This window comes from Manacus vitellinus, unplaced genomic scaffold (assembly GCF_001715985.3).
Source record: "Manacus vitellinus isolate BGI_N305 unplaced genomic scaffold, ASM171598v3 scaffold_19_pilon, whole genome shotgun sequence".
NCBI lineage: Eukaryota > Metazoa > Chordata > Aves > Passeriformes > Pipridae > Manacus > Manacus vitellinus.
Window position 1 is genome coordinate 12,672,802 of NW_021939395.1, and position 23,649 is coordinate 12,696,450.

Consider the following 23,649-nt stretch of genomic DNA (forward strand, 5'->3'; position numbering starts at 1 on the left):
TTTCAGTGACATAAGATTTATGTAGGGACAGTTATTATACTTCCTCCCGCCCCCCCCGTCTGCTTCACAAAGAATATGAATCACCAGCTGAAGGCCTCCTGATTTTGTAAATCAACTGAAACATAACAGTGATGTTGGGAAGTTGTACTGAGTTAACTGAGCTACTTCTCAATCTCAGAGCTTTACATAACCCCTTCTTAACGCACTGTTATTTCCTTTATAGATAGGCTCATAAATTACTCCTGGTACACAAAATGCGTGGGAGGCTGCCTGTTTGCACAGCATGGGACCAAGACCTGCACATTCAAATATCGGCAGACAGCTGGAACGCAATCTGTGAAAAGGCACTCAGAGCCTCCAGGTCTATTAAATACAAACTTAGAACATCTACCGAGAATTTTATATCTTGCATTACATGTGTAATGCGAAAAAGAATAGGTGCAATACCCCTGGGACTTTGTCAATAAATGTCACAGCAGAGCATCCAAGAAATCTTTCTTCCGCGGGTGGGTGGAACGGTGTGTACGCAGGGGCTGGGGGGACATATGTGTGGTTGTGCGTGAATGGGTGTTTGTGTATAACGATATATTTGAGTGAGGAGGATCAGCCTGTGGTAGCTATATTTAATTTAGTATCCCATTTTGTGCTGAACTCTTAACCACATCGAGAGAATTAGGAAATGTGCTGCTTTGGGTTCTGCAGTCGTTTTGCCGCAGTCCTATAAACCCACAATGTATACAGAACCCAAATTGTACTTTTCTGAAGTTATTTGCTTCCTAATGTGGGGAACACCTCCATTATGAACAAAGTTGCCATATCTGCTTCCACCAGTATGTCCAGTTTACACCCACAGTTTTTAGCAGATGAGGCTGTGAGATGCAGCCATTACACTGATGGGCACAAAGGGAGGCAGGATTGAGACTACAGAGCCTCTGGTTCTGCTTCCATTTCATTGCCTTTTTTATCTTACTGCCTGAATTCTTCAAACACCTGGTTTTGAAATGTAGTCCAAGGGTCACCTCTTATCCCAAACCCTTCAGTGAACATTTATGCTGCTTTTACCTTGTGTAACTGCACAGACTTTACTAATATATTTCAGTTTCTTGTTACCCACATCCAGTAATCAAAATTTGGAAAACTTTGGAAAAGTTTTACTTTGGCTTTAATCCAAAGGCCACCTCTTGATTAAGCTGGTTTTGATACGTTTCCAGCTGTGAATAAGGCCTAGGTATTCGGGCTAGTCATATGTCAGATTTGATTAGTAGCATAATCCATTGGGCATGGAAACAATTCACTAGCACTTCAAAGCATCTCTGGATGTTAATGGCTTGTAGTTGTTTGCCATGCAGGAGATGGCTGGATATACCAGGATTTTGGAAACAGAGAATCTCATGATGAAAGAAAGAATGCATCCAGGTTTTATCATCTAATCATAGAATAGTTTGTGTTGAAAGGGACATTTAAAGGTCATCTTGTCCAAACCCCCTGCAACAATCAGGGACATCTTCAACTACCTCAGGTTGCTCAGAACCCTGTCCTGGCCTTGAATGTTTCCAGGGATGGGGCATCCACAGCTTCTCTGGACAACCTGTGCCAGTGTTTCACCACCCTCATTGTAAAAAATGTCTTCCATATATCTCGTCTCAATCTGCCTTCTTTTAGTTTGTTGTTTCTTTTAGTTCTTTTAGATATGTTGAAGTGTTGTCCAGGAGCTTGTATTAGGTGAAGATAACTGCAGTGACGTGATCTGTGCTGCAGTTATTTGGGTGTTCAGAGAAGAATTAGGGTTAGTTAGGTTTAAGCTGTACAGAGTATAGCCAAATAGTACCATTTTCCTGAGCATCCATGGGGCAGTGCCAGGACCTGCTGTGCCAGTGGGGGATCAGACCTGAGCCCATGAGCAGAGTGCTGCAGCACCCAATTGTGCTCGACAGCGGGTACAGGCCTGAAACCATGTCAATGACATCATCCTTCTAGAACTGGGATAAAAACAGCTGAGAAACAAATCAGATTATCTGTACTGCTCCCAAGAAGTTGGTCATCTCTGGGATATTTTTGTTCCTTTGAGGAATAAGGTTTGGTCAGGAGAGAAGAACAGAAATGTAAAAACAAATAACGCTCTTGCATGTCCGTTCCAAATCAAAAAGCCTCCCATGGGTTAGGTGAGGGCTGGAAGGAAAGCCTGTTCCCTTGCCAGCCTTGCTGCTTGCTCATGTGTAACATTATTTAGGTTGCACCAAGTTTTGTTACCCTGGTGCATCCTTCAGTTGCTCGGGGATAAAAGCTCTTGCCTACAAGGCCTAACAGATGCCAGGAAAATGCTTTGGGATTTTGGAATCAGAAATGGATAAAAGACCAAATAATTATTTCTCATTGCACTGTTAAGGAATTTTAATAAAATTCGATTTAAGAGGAAGGTATTAGGTATGCTGTGTGTAAGAACATCAATTAGCAGAAGAACAACAAGCAGTCATACAGTTTGAGGTTGTTAGCAACTCTTGCTAGAAATATTTGATGAAGAATTTCATGGGCATAAGTTGCCAAGAGACCTACAATTGTCTTCTTGGTTCTATTGGTAGCCTTCTGTTTTTATAGCCATGGGTAAAAAAAAAAGAAAATATTAATGTATCTGGTTTTTAACAGTCTATCCAGGGTGTGGAAAAAAACACCTTCTTACACTTTGCCTTTCAATTCTCCAATAATAAATTAACTATCACAGTTTAAGATGCAATTGTTGTTCTTTTAGGTCTCCAGACTAATGCATCATGACACCTTGATTACAGGAAGTGTGGATGGCTTCTCCTGCCTCCTCTCTTCTAGGTAAAAGCCTGTGATCACATCAGGGGAATGTTCATCAGCTGCCTCTGCTGGATTTGCCCCATTTCTACACCATCAGCCATGCTCAGGGTCCCCAGCTGTGCCCTGTACCAGTGGAGGGAAAAACACAGGGTACGTGTCCCCACACTACTGTCAGACCTCCCTACTGACATCTTTGAAGATACAATGCTTCTATTTGTGCTCCTGTGTACCTGCTGTCCTTAAAAAATTTAAAAAATAAGAAGAGGGAAATTGCAAAGCCACTGGACCGAAACACAGTGGTGTGCAGTCAGAAGTTGGTGCATCCGTGTGCTACAGCCACGGATGCTGTGTAAGTGAATGAGAGAATACAACCCACAGCTGTAGTGAGAGTAATGAAATGTTTTGTGACTGGGGCTGCCTGGCCTGGTATCTGCAATAATCAAATCCTGGTAAGGCAATTTAGCAACTTGTGTTTTTTTTTTTTTCCAAGGGAAAACAGTTGGTTGTTCTTTTATTCCATCAGCTAGGCTGTGCATTCCACCCACTCCCCTCTGGCTGCTCTGCCTTGGCCAGGCTCTGCTCTCCTAACTGCGTGCTCTCCACAGCTGGACCTGCAAGGCTGGACTGCCACTGAAGCCATCCTGAGCCTCATGACTGTCCGAGTCCAAGTCCCTGAGCAGAACTGCTGAGTTTGGACACTCCCAGACAGAGGCAAAATGCCTTAGCTCATCTCCATGCAAATATGATTATTGCCATTAAATGCACACTGTGATACACAATGTCTCTGCAATGCTCCCTGATGAGCCCATGCACCAAACCTAATGGCTGCTGCTGTAACCAAACACTGAACTTGGCTGTGGAGGCACCACTGTGAGCTCGGCTCCCACCACTGATGAGTGGTCCGTGAAGCAGCCTAATGATTTTCTAGGGGTCTGAGATCATGGTAACACCATGAGAGTCACACAGAAAAAGAGATATCTCCTTCCCTTCCCTCCCACTCCCCGCAAGGCTCATTTTGCAAACTGCAGCTGCTGAAAATGGAAAGCCAGCTAGAGCAGCACCACTCCGACGGTGTTATGGAACTGGGATGCTGCAACAGAAATCTGCAGGTGGAGGAGGAACATGCTGGGCTTCCAAAGCACTGGTTTTCAGTGGACTTACTCTCCCATTTGTGAGACAATAGACTGAGGAGCCGGTGGCACCACTGCTACGTGGATATGGTGACAATGCCCTGTCTCCTGCCAGCACCACCAGGTACATCTGTGGCCACATCCTGCTGGTGCAGCTGATGGCTGCCACCCTGCAGCACTCTATGGCTGTCCCCAGGCTTGGCTCAAGACCAGGTGAGTAGCTGGTGGCCCTGGGCTTTGGGTCAGTGTATGAATCCCCTCCTGCCCCATCCAATCACTACCACCTCCTTTGTTGTTTGGCCTCTCAGGAATCTTAATGTAACCCATAATATTTAATGGGTTTGCTAGTGATAATGTAATTTTAAGTGACATAGATGTGATAAATCGCTTCCACACGTCACTGAATTCTGTTTCTAAATTTTTATGTATTTTTGATAGGCCAATTTATCCCTGCTGCAGCTCCAGCCCATGCAGTCAATGGCATTCCACTGGGGGTGAATTTTGTCTGCTATTTACAGTGTGTGCTTTTAAGCAGTGATTGGTGTGACAGTGTGATCTGTACAGCTGTCTCTCTGTATTTATTCTTTTGCCTATAAGTTTGATTTATACTAGCTTCACAAAAAAAAAAAAAAGCTCATAGCTTTTCATGTGAATGACTTTAAGTAACTGATTAACGATTATTATTAGCATGGCTATAATGGAACAGGGGTTGCCAAGTTTGTAGGCTTGGCTGAGCAATTGCAGGTAAAGCTGTTGTGCGTCCCTCTCCAACTCTAAACCTTTTCTGAGGTTTCCTTTATAATTGGACAGTGCCCTCTGGGTTCAATCTGACTTGATGTGTCTGACATGAGGTTCACGGCGGAGCTGCCTGTGAGGGGGATGTCTGATGTTTGATGGCACCGCGCGGGTACCCGCCGGGAGCGAGGGGTGCTCTGCACCAGCCTGCTCCTGCTGGGGAGAGGAAAATCCACACCCCCAGATGACAGTGGTGACTTGCAGGCAGGCAGGCAGTGCTCAAGTGCTCTGCTTGAACTTGTGTTGTACTCGTCAGATTTGTTTTCATGAATTCTAAGAGCTTAAAATGGTGACTCTCTGAGGCAGAATCCTTTCAGGCTTGTGTCACATGAAGAGCCCCTAAAGCTCTGTTTATAAAGCCAGCTCTCTGTGCATGACTCTGCGGCTGCAGAGAGTTGTCTCCTGACCCTTCAGGTGCTGATTCTGCCTCAGTCTTGATTTACTTGGTGCCACCCCAGGAATATCCTGGAGATTTTTGTAGGAATGCAGAGATGAGTTAACCCCCTCTGCTTGGCTTTGTGTTTCTTCTCTACTTCTGGACTGACAACAGCAGATTCCTGGTGGCCAGGAACACCTGTAAGCAGCAAAGCTCTGCTCCCATGTGTCTGTGTGTCCCAGGGACAGCACAGGGATGGGCTCCTTGCTGCTGAGCCCTGTCATGGAGAGCAGCACAACCAGCATTGCCTTACACTAACCTGCCCTAAGGTGTCAATCAGTATCATTCAAGTAGCAAATTCTATCCCAAGAGAGTAGCTACTACATGGTTAACATTTTCCAGGACTGAGCCTTCTGAGATATTTATTCCAGTGTTATCCTGCTTGAACTACCACCTGTGGTAGTTCAAATAGGAGGAAGGATGGCTACGTCAGTGAGATGTTCATGTTCTGCAAGAAGAAGGAACTAGCAAGCCAGGAAATGTTGTGTGTGTTTTCCTGAAGGTTTAAGTCCTGAATATGTTTGTTTTGATGTGTTTGCAAAAGGGGAACCAGAAGCAGAACCAGAGGTGTTCCATTTTCCCCAACATCATGCGGTGCAACCATCCAGCTAGGAGTATCCTGGATATTTGTCAGATTTGTCCCTATCAAAGTCCTAGGAAGGGAATAATATGAAGTTTTTTTTTTTTTTTTTTTTTTTTTTAATAAGATGGCAGTGCTTCAAAAGTAGTAGAGGATAAGGCAAAGTCTGGGAATACAAAACATTTTTATTGTTGTTATTATTAATCACAGCTCAAGCAGATCTGCCTGAGAATCACTCTTTTTATTTTGCCTGCTTTCCTCTGGTTTATGTTCCCTGAGTAGAGTTTGATTAAAAACTGTTGCATCTCATTTTGCTCACAAGGGTTGAGGTGCTGTGTCGCTGTACCTGTCTGCAGCCAAAATAATATGACATATCATGGAAGAGGCTGGATATTTGCTACTGGTTTTGATCTTCTTCAAAATATCGTTTTCACTTTGTGTAGCTAAAGAATAGCCGGCCTCCTGCCGTTCCTATTCACTTCTTGCCCTTGAATAATGAGAAAAAAATCTGCCTGCAATAAATGTTCAGCTTATGTTGAGGATTTTTCCAATACAGAAATAAAGCACTTTATGAAATAATGGTGCCATTCTCAGATAAACAGATATTTTTACTGTTAACTTCATGAATAAGGGGTAGCAAGGAGGTCAGCTTTAGCTGAACTCATGCCAGAACTGCTTGGCCATTCAAAGTCTTTGGCCTTCCAGGCTCTTATAGTTCTTTTTTTTTTTTTGAAAATACTTTTAACTCATACAGATTTTACCTTCTTATGTCTAAAAAGAGCAGAATTATTACAGATGTAACAGTGTGTCTGTGGTGTTTCAATAAATGTGTATTCCTCAGGGCTGATGGATTCCATGTCCCTGCAATCAGCAGCATGGGAGCGGGCATCATGTGCCAGGAGAGGCAAATGCAGGTGGGAGGCTCACTGTGGACCTCTGTGCTATGGAATTGTTTATGTTTGTCACCAGTCTCAGTGGTGCTCAGGAAATCTTGCTGTTGAGCAGTTTGTCTCTTTCCAGCCCTGGGACCCTTTTCTGCTCCCCTGCCTGCCCTGGCAATGATGATGTGGACATGGGGATGCCAAGGAGGTTGCTCATGAGTACCACAGCTGTACGAAACACACACATTTGCTAGCATGACTCTGCAACCAAACATCAGCTCAACTACTTTTTATTATTAATTTCAAGCTCCAGCTGCTGCCTTGAAGCATTGTGTTTTGTCATTCTGAGAGCTGCTGCTCCGAACAAACAAAAGAGAAAGAAAAATGAAAGCAAAGCCCCTAAAACTCACTAGTAACGTAAAGTCTAGCAACGATGGCTAACCGTGTCTAATAATCCATCAGGGTGGCTCATCTGTCAGCTATGAAAATGTCATTCCTAGAAGCTTACTAAAGCTTTTTAAGGCCTAAGCAGAGTTTATTGCTCATGGCAACAGCACTGTGATGGCAGTGTGTGGTGATGGTACTGTGCAGGAGCCAAGAGAAACAGCCCATACCATGAAGGAGCAGCACCAGGAGCATGGGCCAAATGTGTATCAGCCTTCCTTCAGTCCTGGCTGCAGAGGACAAAGGCTGTTAGTGTCTAGGTATATTTCTTTGGCCAGAGGAAGCCAAAAATCCAGCAGTGTGGGGGTCTGACTCCTGGCCTAAGAGTAGGACCTGCTGCAGGAGAGTCCTCGTGTCTGCTTTCACACAACATGGCTTGTTAGTCTCTTATTCCTGCAAAGCTTTGCTCAGTCGTCTCTGCAGTACCAGTGTCATAGTGGAGAAGACAAGGTACCTGATGGGGATGTGGGGAGAGCAGGGACCAGCCCTCTGGCTTGCACTGTTCTTGCCAAAAGGCAGTGAAGGACATGCAGCTCTAATCCCGCCTGTCCTCTGCCAGCACAGGCCCTTTCCTCACCAGCTGGGCTCTACCTGGCCAAAGCAGGACAGCTGTGGTGTGGCTCCATGGGAGATAGGGGTGAGTGCACAGAGGGCACTAGGGCTCCCAATGAGCCCAGGAGCTGCTGAGGTTGGTCCATCTGGAGTAAACTCATATTAAGGGCTTCACAAGCAGTAGCACATGCTATTTATCACCAGCAGATACTCACTCGGTGCCTCTTGCAGTGTCTCAGTCACCTTCTCCACTCTCCCTTCCAGTGACTTTCCCTTTGCCCTCAACTAATCCATCATTTGGAAACAGCCTGTGGAGTATTTGCTGTTTTAAACTGCCGACCTTCAGACTTCGCTCCCATGACGGCTCCCAGTCTGCGTTGATCCCTTTTCCCTTTGGAGACTGTCGATACATTCTGATTTTGAAACAGCTTCACATAAAACTGGAAGGAGGTCTCAAATCCAGATCAAGCTTAATATTCACCGCAGATCCCCCACATCCACAGCCCTCCTGCAAGTGTTAAGCCATTCTTTTCACTCTGCTGCTTTGTAGGGCTAATGAATTTGCTGCTGCTATTCCCTCTGATGAGGGGATGGGAACAGTCACAGAATTGCTGTGAAAGGCTTAGAAATATATTTAAGTGGTTTGGATTTCTCTGTGAAATCTGAATTCAAATCCCCACTCTGAAAAAAAAAAAAAAAAAAAGGAGAAGCACCAACACTGAAGAGCAACAACTTAAAAAAAAATCGTTCATAGGGAGTCTGAGGTTTTGCTGCCTTTATCTCTAGACGGGAATGTTGTAGCATTGCCTACAGAGCCTTTCTTCTCTGCATTAGGCGAGCGAGGAGATTTCATTTCATACATCATTTACAATGGAGTGCATCAAGAGCAGAGTTGGTGCATATTAACAGGGATGTGGGGAAAGAGTTGGGTTCTTTGAAAGTTTCAAAGCATCTCCACTGAGGAGGGGATCCCAGGCTGCTGATTCCCTTTCACTCTGTTGTAGAAGCTGTGTGAACCAAAAGCCCATGAAATGGAAGGAGGAGAACAAAGGCACTGAAAGGCCTATAATGTGCCAGCATTAGTGGGAGCTGGAGTAGCACAGGGATGGTGTAGCTCTTCTATCTCTTCTTGCTCTCCTCACTGGCACCCGCCTTCCTGTATATTCACATCAGAGTGAGCACAGGGTCCTCTCTGTACTTGGAAAGGGTGGTCATGGGTTGGGAGAACATGAGGAAGATGTTGTCCCCCTTCCACTCCAGCCCATCTGACCAGCAGCTGCCCATAATCAGGCTTTCTCCATTTCCTCCCACTGTACTTTAAGCCAGGTCTTCAGATCACTACAGAATGGCCACCCAATGCATTCATTAAAAAGTGTTTTAGACAATGATTTGGTTTAAGAATCAACATTATTCCTTGATAAATATATTTGGGTTGGTTTTGATTTCTTTCTGGAATTTGCAGGCATAAAATATACCTGAGAAAACTGGAAATTGTAACTCATGATGAGCTTCAAAACTAGATCTGGGGATGCTGATGTTGTATCATCACAGGACTTGAGGGGCTGGAGCTTTCTGGAAAAAACTAGACACCACAAAAAGTGCTATGAAAGTTATGGCACTAGTAATGAAATGGCCATGTCTTCTTCCTTCCCTTATTACCATGCTGTTTCTGCCTTTGGCAGGAGCTGGACAGGCCACCCTACAAGAGGGAAAAGGAAAGTCCCCAATGCCTTTTGACACTTGTGCCAACGTCTTTCCACCTTCCTCATGGCTGGAGAGAGCCTTTGGGCAGGCAAGACTTTGAGTCTTTGTGCATAAAAATCCTCTCTGCATGCCATCCCTTGCCCTTCCAATGGAAGATCACCTCAAGGGTCTTGAATTTTGTTTCCAAGTGTCTGGCAGAGAGCCTTAAGGATAATGCCATTATCAAGGACATCTTTCAGGACTGTTGCACTGGGAACACAATGATTACCTTGTCTGCCCGATGCTGCTCTTCCACCTACACAGTTGTAGGTCAAGGGATTGGGAAGAGATTTAAATAGGAGTTCCCATAGCTCCTGAAATTAATACAAAGTCTTAGTTGGCTGACATTAATATTAAGGCTTTCCTAGCTGTTATAAGATTCACCACATTCCATTCTGGTGGGTCACCTTAGTGCTACAGGATCTGAGGGAGGGCAGAAACAGCAGCAAAAATGCCCACCACATTTGGGAATGCCCACCTGTACTCAAACACCTTCAGGTTTGTTCAGTAATTCATGTTGAACAGAGACATTTCCCTGGATTTACGAAGTTTATTTTCAATGTAACTGTTGACTGGTACTTCCTCAGAGTCTATTTCCAGAACTAGTGATGGATTTAAGTCACTCAGGAGACATTCAGCTTGTTTCAGGTGACTTATACAAGGTTATAGGAGGAAAAACCAACCGACTGTCAGCTGCAATTTTTGCCCTGTTAGAATTAGGAAATGGAAACTTTCCTCATCCCTCCCCTATGACTGTGCTCAAAACTCCACAATCTATTTTCTCTCACTCTTCACCTCTTCTCCTTTATATCGGCTGCTTTGCACCAAAAGTCCCATAGTTACATGCACTTTGACACTTGCATTTCAAAATGCATGATTGTGGAGTTCTGCCAATACTAGCAATTGATCTGGTGCCACAGACCAGCTTAATTATTCAAGGTCAGTCTCTCTCTGTCTCTTCTTGTCCAGGGAGCAGGAGCTACGGGGAATAAAACTTGAACAGTCTTTAAATTTTAATCATAAACTTTAGTAAGTCACAGATTTGTTTTGCTGTATGTGAGATTTTCTCTATTGTAGTTCCTGCAACTTTTTGAGCCTCCCTGCTCAGAGCATTCCTTTCCTCCTCCGTACAACACCGGGCTTTTGTAAAGCATGGTATTTCACACTGCTATTTAAAATGCATAAGTTGTGTGATCTAAGCAGTTTCCAGTTCACTTCTGAGCTCCTGTAAAACGTATCCCTGAAGGCATTTCAGCTGAGCAACTAAGAAGGTGAGGGTATTAGAGGTTGTGAAATGGCTTGTCTGCTAATTCTTTCTATGTGCATCTCTTCAGATAAATCTCCTGTGACCTCCTACTACAAGCTGAACATTAGTTAAGTATCTTCTTGGTAATGGAGTGTCCTGGACCTGATCTTACATTATACTAAGGACTCTTCACGCTACCTGGGAAGATGTTTGCCTTCAGGGGGGATAGGAGAGGTGTCCCTGAGAGCACATGAGGTGCAAATAACTTCACTGAACAGTGCTGGGCTGACTCAAAGACCCTGGTCCAGCCCTGCGGCCGGTCACGGGCACCGAGTCAGGCTGGAGCCTCCCTGGGCTGCACTGCCTTAGGCGAGCTCTCGACTGCCTCATGAAGGGGTAACAACATCCATTACAGCAGCCTTGGGCATGCCCTGGATTCCATCTGCCCCAAGCTATGGACAAACAAAGAAGCCTTTGAACTTCTCAGTCCATCCCTGAAACAACGCAGAGAGCTGACAGAGTCCAAGGAATTATAATTTTAATAATAAATCCTCGAAATAATTATTCTGTATTTTAGAATAGTAATTATAAAATAATAATAAATCCTTAAAAAGAAGATCCAAATGGTTTTTAAAATTAATAATAGTAATAATAAATCCTAATGTGGCAGGGAGGCAATATTGCAAGGATGCAGGAGGTATCAGTTACAGGGTTACAGTCATACTGATAATGGGAAAAGCAGCCTCCTGCAGTCAGTGCCACAGCTCCTGTGCTTGGGAGAGGAGCTGGAAACTGTGACCACAAGGACAGTGCCAGACCTGCCTGAGAAGACCTCTGCAGAGGTGAAGGTGGGAATTGAAGGCACCTGGCCCAGAGGCACCAGTGAGGGGCACAGCTGGGCTGGGGGTGCTGGGGTCACCCAGCCTGCCCACTGTCATAGGTGCTGCCAGCTGACAGGGCTGAGGGGTGGCATTTCTTACCTATTTTTTTTTGAAGGGAAATAAAGCCCAGCAATCTTTGTTAATTTTCAAACTCCCGGCATGATTACAGTATCTCTGTTTTACAGCACCCAGCTATTAGAGAAAAGCACTATGCAAGTCAATTAATGATAATGTCTCTTTCCTTGAGATAAAATAGTTCATTCTTACACCCAGCCGGGATGCACAGCAAGGCGAGCTGTGTGCTGCCCTTGATGGTGTGGGATGAATAGCAGTGCAGAGCCGCTTTCTTCCGGTGCAGTTGCTGGCTTTGTTGCAGATTTAAAGCAGCACTGTTTGAAGCTCTGCCTCTATAGCTGTGTTATGTTGTCCTCCTTTGTAATGAAAACTTCTCCTTTTTCATCATTTTTAATTTCAAAGCCTTCAGGGGCTGGCTTCTCCAAGGCTACATCGCAGTCTGTGAAAAACAGGGTGTCTGGCTTTGCTCTTCCTCGCCAACCCAATGGCCAAGGCTAGTTGGCTTTCACCTTCTATAACAATGGTTTATAGCTCTTGGCTGGTGTTTACCCAGCACCTTGCCTTACTTTAAAATGTATTTCTAGATGTGAGGCCATTTGTTCCCGAACTGAAGCACTTGCTGTTAGTTTGGGGGACGTTTGTTTACTGCAGTAACCAGCTTGCTTCGTATGTATTCTCATCACTCTCCCTTGCTATAACCTACAAATCTCTCCAACTTATTCAGCTCAATACTGGAGATGGTTTTTGAAGTCTTCTTTAAAGTACAGTGAGTGCCCTTAAAAATTTTCCCGGCTTTGAAAGATTCTACCTGTTCTAATGCAATTCCCTATTTTAAAGATAGGGAATAAATATCTTGGGGATGGTTGGCTCACATACAGCTCCTATCTCTTAAAACATTAATGGTCCATGCTGTTTGATTCTTTTTGAAAGTACTCCATTCCTGCTTTGTTTATTTAAGTTCTTTTCTCTGCACTGGGACTTGCCAAACGGAGTTGTGTCCCCCCCACACCTCCCCCTCCATCCTTTCATTCACAGAAATCAGTGAGATGTAAATACGGCTCATTTAGTTTTAGCACTGCCAACTTTTGTTTCAAAAATCAGACATGAGGTCCCTTGAATTTTGAAATGGGTTTCAGAAACCTTTGTTGAAGAAATAAATTCTGAATAATTTCTGGTTTTGCTTTCTGCATTTTGTGCCTTTGAAGGTTCACACTTCTGAGCCTTCATGTACAATCATAAGAGATTGAAACTTGCTTTACTGTTAATAATTGCTGCATCCCCTGCAATCACACAGCTCCAAAAGAGAGCCACTGCAGGAAGTGAGCCAAGTCAAATACTGCAGCTTAATAAACTTCTAAGACTTGACAACAACAAATTTTGCTCCTAAGAATCGCCCATCGGTTTGCCTACAGCAGCTACGAATGCTGGGAAAACACTGGCAAAGGGAGCACCACGACTGTGCTCAGGGCTATGAGACAAAATAAATCAGGCCGAGGGATGGGGGCATTGCCTTCCGTGCCGTGGGATCAGGGATTACAGACATCGAGTTTGAAGATACCAATGAATTTGTGCCCTGAAGGGTGTATTGGCCCTTAAGGGGTTTGTCAAAGCTCAACACTACTTTGTGTTAAAGCTGGTCTTTCAGCCCTGGAGCCAAGCTTGGGCTGCTTGAACCTCCCAGCGACACCCCTCCAGTTTGCCCACAAGCGTAAATCACTGGGCTTATTAGCTGGAGCTGTCTCTCCTATATTAGTGTCATTTTAGCTTGTCCTGTCCTGTGGCAGGTATCCATGGTTGTTTGGCTGGGTATGACTGATGTCTTCTCTAATTCATGTCACATGTCAAGAAGAGAAAAGCTGGAGGAAGAGGGAGCTGCCCTTGGCCAGCACAGGGGGCTGGAGCCGGGACCCTGCTGCTGCTGCTGGCTGGGGAAAGCAGGGCTGGGATGGATACCTGAGCACCTTTGAGGGGAGCACAGCAGTAAAACTTCGGTTGGTCACATATTGATGGCATAATTTTGCTGTGGGTTTTGTTTTTAGCAGCTTCTTGTGCAGAAGGTGAGCAGGGGCTGAACATGAGATGAAGATGATTTGGTCTGTCAGAAATATGGACTGTTTTTTCTCTGCTGTTGGAATACGTTGATGACATTACACAGATGGTCAGGAGACAAAGCTCGGGATGGCTGTGGCTGGCCATCTCTGCCCCATGTCTGGGTGATGTTGACAAAATCTTCGCCAGTGAAATCTTCCCACACATACGGACCAGTACTGACACCAGCAAGAGAGGGAGACCAAAAGCATATGTGCAGAGACGTGGCAGTTTGTAACAGAAGCATCTACAGGCAAGGACTTAATTAATCAGACGTTATCTGGGCAGCCAGGGCTGACGGGCGGGTCATCTAACCACCCAAACTTCAGTCAGTGCACCAGAATCCCCTGTTCTTTTCTGCCTTTTAAGTCTTTTATCTTTCCAGTCTGCAAGATGTGAGATAGCGGCACAATTTTGCTGCTTTTTTCCTTTTTCCCTTACACACAATATATATATAAAAATATATATAATTTATAGATAACGTATACATAAAATAATATTCTGTCTAAATACATGCAGACACACACGAAGCATGTTACAGAGCCTGTGGGAAATACTGTCTGCAACGGAGTTTGCTAATTATAGCAGCTCTAGTGGCAGCTTCCCCCCACCCTTCCCAACAGCAACAGAGATCAAAACCTTTTTTGTTTAAAATATTTACTGTACAGCTTGCAAAGCTTTAATCAACGTAACATGACGTTTCCTTGCAGCAGCCGAGTAATAAATATGCAATTAATAGGGAATTGAAATACACCCATTAGCTGTTTGCAGAGGCTCCACTTCCCCACTGTAAAAACGCTTTCAGAGCATTTAATGCTCTGCCTACAGTCAGCTGTGCTGCCGGAGCACAGGGAGCCAGGCCATCCCCCTGCCTTTTGGTGGGCAGGGGGATGAAGGGTTTCAGAGCAGCTTTGGGAAGTTTGCAGTGGGAATCACTCTTGCTCCTGCCTTGGCGGCCGTGAGAAACGACACGGGCGGATGGTGAGGTGACAGCTCCACCCACGATTTATGTCTCTCCCTCTTGGGAATTGGGCTTTTGAGGCTGCTGGTTTTGCTTCAGTAAGTGTGACTCTGCACAGCTCACAGGTTTGGGAATGCTCTTTTCCAGTGACTTCGTATTTGCCCGGTGCAGGGCTGGCAGCAGGGAGCAGGGTTCTGTACATCCCTGGGTCCTGTGGACCTGAGGTCACAGCAGGGCTTCTCTTGAGCTGGGGTAGCCCTTGGGCAGCCCGGTGCTTGCTGCATGGGCTATAGCTGTGGCTGTGTTCATTCTGCAATGGCCTGTCAGCCAAGTTAGCATGTGCTTTCTGCAATTTACAAGCTGCTTTTAAAAATGTTAATTTCCCACCATGGTTGTAGCACCTGGTTCTGTCTTGGGTAGCAGGAGACAGCACAGAGGTGGCTTGAATACCCTTGATACAAAGTGGTAAAATATATATGACATATCAATCCATTTAGGACTATTCTCCCAACCCTTGTCCCACAACTAAAGCTACAGAGTGAAACGAGCCTGAGCTGAAGCAACAGCTCTGGCAGCTTCACCCAACAAGCTCCTCATTGGTGGGGCTGACCACGTCCCCTGTGTCCACCCCGCTCAGCACTGCTCCAGATTGGGTTGAGTGATGCCCAGGAGGGTGTCGGTGCACTGGAGCTCGTGGAGCTGTTCTGTACACAGCCAGAGCAACAGCCAGACACTGCTACCCAGCAAAGCCTCCCCACTGCACGGGAAGGAGGCGGCGCAGAGCCGTGTGCCTCCCAGCTAAGCATTAGTGAAGCTTTTTAATCTCTCACTGTGGGATTTCTTTTTGCTTCAACATCGCGCCATAAAGTATTTCAGACAAGGTGACATTTTCCATCTGCATAAAGTGCTTGCAAACAGTGTGAATTTAACTTTTATTGGCCTGATTTAGGGGTATGGGACTGTGCATAAGTCTTGGTCTCTCAACCTATAGCCTTGCACTTCAAGTGATGAATTAGTCAGTAAAATAAACAGGGCATTATCTAGCTGTACACACGTCTGCATCTTCCAAAGAAAATTAAACCGTGTTTGAACGTACAAAAGCTAATGATAGTGAAATCAACTTGGCTATAAATTAACCAAAACTCAAAACTAATCCCAAACTTTCTGAGAGCTTGAAATTGCTCTGCTCCCGGAGCAGAAAGCTTAGCAAGTAGGAGGGCAGTGGGTGACCATATTGAATGGCTGCATGGCTCTCTCTGTGCCACTCTGTCCATCCATCTGTCTGTCAAGGTTCTCACCACTCCCCATGAGGTTTGAGCAGTGGATGGGGGGAGATACTGATGTTACTGCAGTTCCCATTCCCATCCCCACGTGCTGAGGGAAAGAGTGATCCATCAGTTACCATCTGCAGCGATTGACAAATGTTGATGTCTTAATGGCAACCACCATACCTGCACCTGGGGTGTGATGGAATACTGATAGAGACATTAGTACCCAGGCTGGCAATGTGATTTTATATTTCATTTAACCCAGTACACAACGCACTGCAATGTATACATTTGTAACTGCTCCCTTGATGGTCTCTCTGGAGTATTATAAAGATTTATCATGTAGTGTTTGGTCAATACTAAATACCGTGAAATGTCAGTAGAGCAGTTCTTGGGATTGCTTGAGCAGTAAATAACAGAATCCTACAATATCCAAAAAGAAATGAGCAAGTGAGCAAGAAACCTTGGAGAAACAAAGTGAAACAAACACAATCCCTAACCTTTAGGAAAAAAACAAAGCAGGAAAAATTTTATTATTAAGTCCTCCTGACTTTTAATGAGGTATATGAATATTTGTCATGTAGATGCATTGAAAAGCCATCTAGATCTGGAAAAGCTGCACCATAGATATTCAGAGTCAGGCACCACATCAAGTTTTCTCTCTTTCTACCCCCATGAAATCCTTGTACCTCCTGCTCCATGACCCTGTGGCAGCAGCTGTCTTAGGGTTAGCGAGACAGCACGAGCATCCTCTGCATTCTCCTCTCCAGAAACCTGCCTGAGAAACAGCAGCTGTTTCGTGGGAGGTGGGGTGGACAACCCCTCCCCGTGCTGACACGCTCCCTCCTAATCACTCCCCAGCTAATGGTGGGGATTGCTCTGAGGAAACCTTCCAGGATTTTTTTTTTTTTACAGGTCAGGAGTTGGCTACTGCTTAAACATATGTTCCTCTTTCCCTGTCTCTGACTTGCAGAATAGCTGCTAACTAACCAAAAGACAACATGGTGAGCCAAGGCTATTAGTGAATAATAATGCCATTTGCAGGCAGCAAAGGCTGAAAGGCTTCCAGAGCAGTTAGCAGTCTGCAGGCATCTCCCAGAAATGCATGAGCAGAGCTCCCGTGCATCAGCCAAAGAGCAATTATTCTTGGAAAGCACGTCTGCCTCATGCTTTAAAATCTTTTCTAGTGTCTTGAGCTTAAAAAAAATAAATGTGCTGAAAGAAAGCAGAGAAACTGGAGTAGAGGACTTTACATGCTGTGAATGAACATGACTGCAGGTATGAGCACCTCCTGGCACCCTCCAGCTCCATGCTGGGTGCCCCACAGCAGTGACAGCCAGCTGGGGTGAATCCAGGATGAGCAGCCTGGAGCCTGGCCCGGAGGAGGAGGTGGCAGCCAGGGGTTCCCCCCTCTCTGGCCTTCCCAAGAGCAGAGATACAGGCAGCATGCAAAGCTCCTCAAAAATTGTATTTTTACAATGAACTTCAGTCAAGCAGTCTTGTTTGTTGTTGTTTATTTTTTTCCTTTTGGCTTTCCTGTGGTTTTTTCCCCCAACCATCTCATTTGTAGCAGAAGATTATATTCCTAACGGGGTCTTTTTGAGTGCAGTATTGTACACAGTTCTGCTCTTTAAAGAACTAGCACGGATCCTAACAACTCTCCAGGCAGGAAATCTGGTGGGAACTCTGCTTTCCTGCTTACTGATCTATCGCTGAATCCAGCGATCCCACTGAGCCCATCAGTGCAGTGCCTTGGTAGCAAGTAATGACACAGGGAGCCACCAAAGGACTGTTTTATGGTCCAAACTTGTTAACTTCAGAGAATACTTCTTTTACAACATTATTATATTTTTTTTGGCAAATCACTGAGAAGTTTGCCACAATTTTATTTAACCACCATGGTGCTATATTTTCCCTTTAAATTACATATTTCAGTTCCTACATGAGACTTACTGTCAACATTTGTGTGTGTATGCTGTTACATCTTTTATTTTTTTGGTTCGCTTATTTTAATTATGCATTTTATTTTAAGTACATTGTTTTATGACATCACTTGTTAATTCTTCAATTATAACTCTATTCCTCCACTGCTCTGCAGTGTGCAGTAGCCTTGAAGTGCTGTAGGAGTGTGCCACAAACAGTGAGAAAAAAAACAAATGGCCTAAAGACCCAAAGATGCATTACAGACGGTTCTGTGCTATTTAATTACATGTTGTTTGACAAATGATTGGTAAGAAATTAGCTTCTTTCTCAGTATTGTAAGAGCTTTTGCAGTTTGCCACTGGGCCCTGCTGGGAGAAGCCTGCTGCTCCTGCATGGGCTGAGCCCATGGCATGGCCATCAGCCTGGGAGCAGGTGACACTGTGATTTCCATGGATCATGACTGGCAGGACCCACCCATGGGGTTACATTGAGACATTCTTTGAACTTCGAGCACCTCATGGCACCACAAACATCAGCATGGGGACTGTGCCAGGCTGTCAGCTGGTCTGAGAAGGTGCAGGTTAACAACATGTGCGTTTAGCCATCGCTTCTTAGCTTCCTCAGCTCACCTGCCATTAGAAGTCCATGCTCCTACTCTTTACTCCTACACCAACTTACTTACCACAATCATGCTTCCCACCTCACCTTGGCTTTAGGGCGCCAGCTCCCCATTACCCTTTGCATCTTCAATGAGGAGATAGAGCCAGTGGGCTGCATCTCCTGCCACCAGCCCCACCTGAATTTCAGAGGAAGTAATTAAAAACAGCCCAAACCCCAAGTGATGCAGCTGCACAGTTAGTTACAGGTGTGATGCTGAGCACTGTATCTGTGGATGCAGAAGCAGTCAGGTGCACGTTTTGACAGACGGATGAAAGGTGTGTTGTGATTCGCAGATGCAGATCTATTGAGTGGCTCACTTTCAGCTTGGAAAGATCATGTCCCGTATTCTCTCTGGCAGGGAAGGGACTGGCACTGGCCTTGTGCTGCCTGAGCAGTTGGCCAGTGCAGACAAAGGCAGCACTGCCCGGCAGTGTGTGCAGGTTGGTGTTAGGGCAGTCAGGTTTTGAGTAACTCCCACTCAGTTTTGGGAGACTAAAAGGAGTGATGAAGAAGTGCCCAATTCCTCTCATATGCCGAGCCCAGAGCTGTGTGTGACATGTAGCTGTGCACATCTTCTATCATCTTTTTTATCAAACAAATCCAAAGACAGCCTGGAAGCCAGTTTATAACACTAAACTGTTCACTAGATAGCTCAGACAAAGCATGCTGGGGTGTCACGGCATGTCCGGGTACAAAACAGTTTCATTTGCAAATCCATACTGTTTACTAATTTGGAAAGGATGTGCGAGTTGATGGCTCATGTTTCTGTTAGGAATGCAACAGTTTGCGACCCATTTGTAACAAAAAACCTGAAAGAGAACCAAAGATGCTGAGATTCCCCATATATCGCTGCAGTTTCTCACTTGTTTTACAGTAATTTGATGCTGCCTGCACACAGTAGTCGACCTTTTTTTTAACTCCCACTTGCAGGGTAGAACAGCAGGGATGATAAACCTTATGCTTTAGTTCAGAAATAGCACACATCAGTGAGAGCAACCAGGGTTGCACTACGGGACAGAGGGGGTTGTGGCAGCTCAAAGCAATACTGATTACTGAGGTTTATTACATATACAAGAAAACCATACTGCCTGCCAGAAAAATTGCGTGTCGGCCAAAAAGACTGCTTAGGCTTTGTTTGCTTTTGAACCCTGGCTCAGATCTAGTTTTATGTCCTTTCTCTCCCGCAAACTGTGTTCATTTTAGAGCTCTGAATTAGTCGGAGTCCTCAGAACCTGAAATGGAGACTTTCATGAGCACTCTGATGGTCCTGCTCCACCTGGAGCTGTCAGTGGCTGGAGTCTGTGTCAGCTGAACACATGTTTAGGTTGGTGTTCCTTCCTAAAAGGCAAAACTGGCATCTCACAATACCCCAAGTATAAAGAAACCTGTGAAATAGCTACTTGAGGCTGAAAGGGAAGCATGATGAGTGCATGAAGGGGAAATCTCACTCTGGCCACTTGAAATTGTAGTTGTGCCCTAAACTGGGGAACAAAAAATCAAGAGTAATAGTGATCTTGCCTCCTGTGTAGCCTCACTGTGCTTGGGCTGTGGAGGACCAGATTTGTTCTTAGGGCAACATAGTTGTAGGGAAAGGTAAAACAAACAACAGCACAAGGAACATGGAAAAAAAAATTAATACAGAGAAAACTAGCACAGGATGAAAGCAGCACTCAAAGTCATCTGGGTGCTGGATAGCATCTGTTTTTATGTATACAGAAGGAAACATAGCATGAGAAATGGCTCTGAAGCCACGCTGGATGTTTACTGCACAGATAGGACTGGGCAAATGAGAGCATCACCTTTTCAGCGAGGCTGTGCGCAATGTGCGTGACTCGTGGTGACCACAGACCTCAAGAACACTGGGCAAGCACCTTCCCTCTAGTAAACCGTATAATCTCTTTCCAAAACCGTGAAGCCCAACCTCAGAGATCACAGGGATTTTGCCTGATTAAAGAGCAGAATAAATTTAGAGGCCAGGTTGTCTGGCTGTTGTAGCAGCAAATGTGGGAAGAAGAGCCTTGGGCTATTTTCCTTGACATGGAAAAGTTACATGACAGATCATTTGATGTGTTGATTCTATTTTTTAAACATTGCCTAGCACAGACATCAGAGCTGGCTGCAGCTCAGCCAGCCGTCAGCTCTGCCCCGCACAGTCCAACACTTCTGCCTTCCAGGGCAGGAGCTGTGCCCGGCCCCTGTGTCTCTGCTGGCAAGGACTGTGCTCCCACATGGGCAGGAGTGGGATTTCTCAGGTGTCTTCCTCACACCCAGCACAAGCTAATAATAATCCCTGTGTTACTCCATGAAGCATTTACATGAGCACAGCCAGCCTTTGGCACAGCTTCGTGCTAGTGCTGTAACAGTAATGGCCCCTCCCATAATGACTGTGCTGCCACCAGCTAAAACTGCTCCACAAATTATCTCACCTGGCTCACAGTCTCCAACTCATCTGTGTGGAGGTCAGCAGGGTGAATAGTCCCGCAAGACAGGTGGCCCCAGGTGACCCTGAAATTATTCTGGCATGTTCCAGAGAAAGTACTGAATCCCTTTTGCTTGTCACAGTAACTGGAAGATTCCACTGGAGCATCACTGGCTCTGGGGATCATTGTCATGGGTGACACCTGGGGAGGGAACCTTTCATGCTGGGAAACTTTGCTGAGCTTTTCTTGCATTTCATATGCATGAAAGAAGACATTCTGAGGAAGGAGTTTCATGGGAGACTTGAAGTGGCATTTGGCTGGTGGGATCTCTCTTACTGGTGCTAGTGTGTGAGGAGGACAAAAATAAGCCCAACTATCAGGTCCTGGGAAAAAGTATGCTCAGGAACAGGAAAAAAAGACAAAACTGTACTTTCTGCTGTGTTGTTCATTTTGTAAATAGTTTTAAAAGGAAAAGCAATCCTAAACATTCAAGGTTGAACTTTTGGCTCTGTCAGATTTTCTCTTCAACACCAGCACTTCAGAGCTTGTGGACATACCTTTAAAATTACATAAAAGGGTAGTGTTGAAGTGCAGAGACAGCTGAGAATCTTCCACTTGGAAGTATTCTCCAATCTGCACTTCCTGAGAGAGGCAATGGGAGATGGCAGATGGTAGGTGGCATTTTGTTTACCAAAACAAGGACTGTAGGATCTCTTGAGGTGCTGGAAAAACTATACAGCTAAAGTGAAAAGTTGTCTGTGTGCCCTTATCAGCTATTTCCTCTGAACTAAAAAACTTCTTCTGTTTGGTGCAACTGCAGAAAAAAATTAATGTAGCCAACAAGAATCAATAGGGAGGGCAACAGTCTCGTGCTGGGTTTGGAGGTGAGGTCACCAGGGCTGCTCCTACCATCACCAAGAAGCCCACAGCTTTGAGCCTAGAAACCATCACTGAGGGTTGGAAGGGCATCTATGCCAGGAGGTAACATCAACCCCACTGAGAACCTCAATTTCAGTCATTTTAGACCACACTTTTCAATGTGCTTTTTTATGTTCAGGTATGTGGCATCCAGAAAGTGATTCTGTCTTTAATATATAAAATATTCAGACACTATTTGACTGGAGAGGCTGTAGGCCTGTTGGGTTGGTTTTGTTCCACACATGAATATTGCCAGGTTCCATAAGAAATGCATGTTTTCCAGCATTTCTAAATGTCTAAAACTATCCCAGTTTTGGCATAGAAAGGGCAATTAATCCAAATTATTTCTTGCATGCTCCAAACTCCCAAATAACTGGGATAGCTGCAGCAGAAAGACGAGGTGCTCAAGATGCCAGACAACTGTAGCATCCTCATGGGAGCAACCTAAAAACTAGAGGTAAATGCCTCTCACAGAGAATAGAGTAAATTAGCAGGGGCTTCCCTTACCGTGGTTTTTGGCTGCTTCCCTCAGCAGAAAACACTGAGATTGTTAGGTAAGTAGCAATTTACTCTACATACCAAAGCAGATGTGTACCCAAACAGATGTGGTCATTCTGCCACTGGGGCAAAGCCAGAGCAGCTTTAGGGATGAGAATGGAGATAAATTGGAATAAAAAAAGGTATGGGAGGAGAAGTGGAACCTTAATGTTGCTTTTTCTTTCAAACTGATCTGTACACATGTCACACAGTTGGATGTATGAATAGTAAATTATTCTATTCATTTCTTACTCTTGATGAACAGTAAATTAGTCTAATAACATTTACTGTTCAATTCATTGATTGTCAGAGGGAGATTAGAAGCAAATAGCTTTTAAGTCTTTCCAGCTGCAAACATTAGAGTTGTCTAAACTTATGATTTTTGACTGTAATTAGCTGCAGCTCTGCAGCATCCCCACCCCAGCTCCATCCCCACCGTGCAGACACACCTCCAAGCCCTGCCCAGCCCTACTTCTGCCAGCTCCTGCTGCTTTTGTGGTGGCAGGGATTCCAAAGGGTCACTTCAGCTAGGTGAGCTCCTGTGGCAACTTTGAGAAAGCAGGTAACAAAAATAAGGTTTTTTAAAAAAATACCTTTACTGAAATGGCTTAGCAGCGCTGCACAGCAAGAACGCTGGAGAGCAGAGAATAAATCTGAGAGCTGAGAGGCTGAGGGGGTGTAAGGGTGTGTGTGTGAGTAAAGTCAGGCTCTGCACGGCATGAAAAGCCTCACTGTTCTGTGTCTGGAGGGTCTGAAGTGCTCTTACACAGGAGGACTTCACTGAAGTTGCTGTACCGACACCAGTGGAATACAAGTGTGCGAGCGAGGAGAACAAGGCCCATAAAACAGCAGATGAGTCAAGCTAATTTAAGATGGATGCCTGCCTTGTACCCAGTGTGCCTCCCCTTTGTCATCCTCCTGCCCGTGGCTTCAGCTCTGTGCTGGGATTCAGTCCTATCTGTATGAAGGCGCTGCTGGCTATTTAACAGACATGGAATTACTTGTAGCCAAAGGAAACCATAAACAGCAGAATCACTTCAAACCTTGCCACAGCTTGGAGGTGTTTATTACCTTTATCTACACCCTCACCCCCCTTTTCTTTCACAAGACTAAAGAAGTAAATAAAAGTAGTCTTCTCTTGCTATGCTAGTCAGGTTTTATCTCTGTTAGAGACATGTTGTGCTCACTGCAAGCTGCAGGTGGGCTGAGACACCAGTGCTTTGGGGAAATCATCCTCCTGCCAGCACCAGAGCCCTACTCAAACATAGAATCCTAGAATGGTTCAGATTGGGAGATCACCTAGTTCCAACCC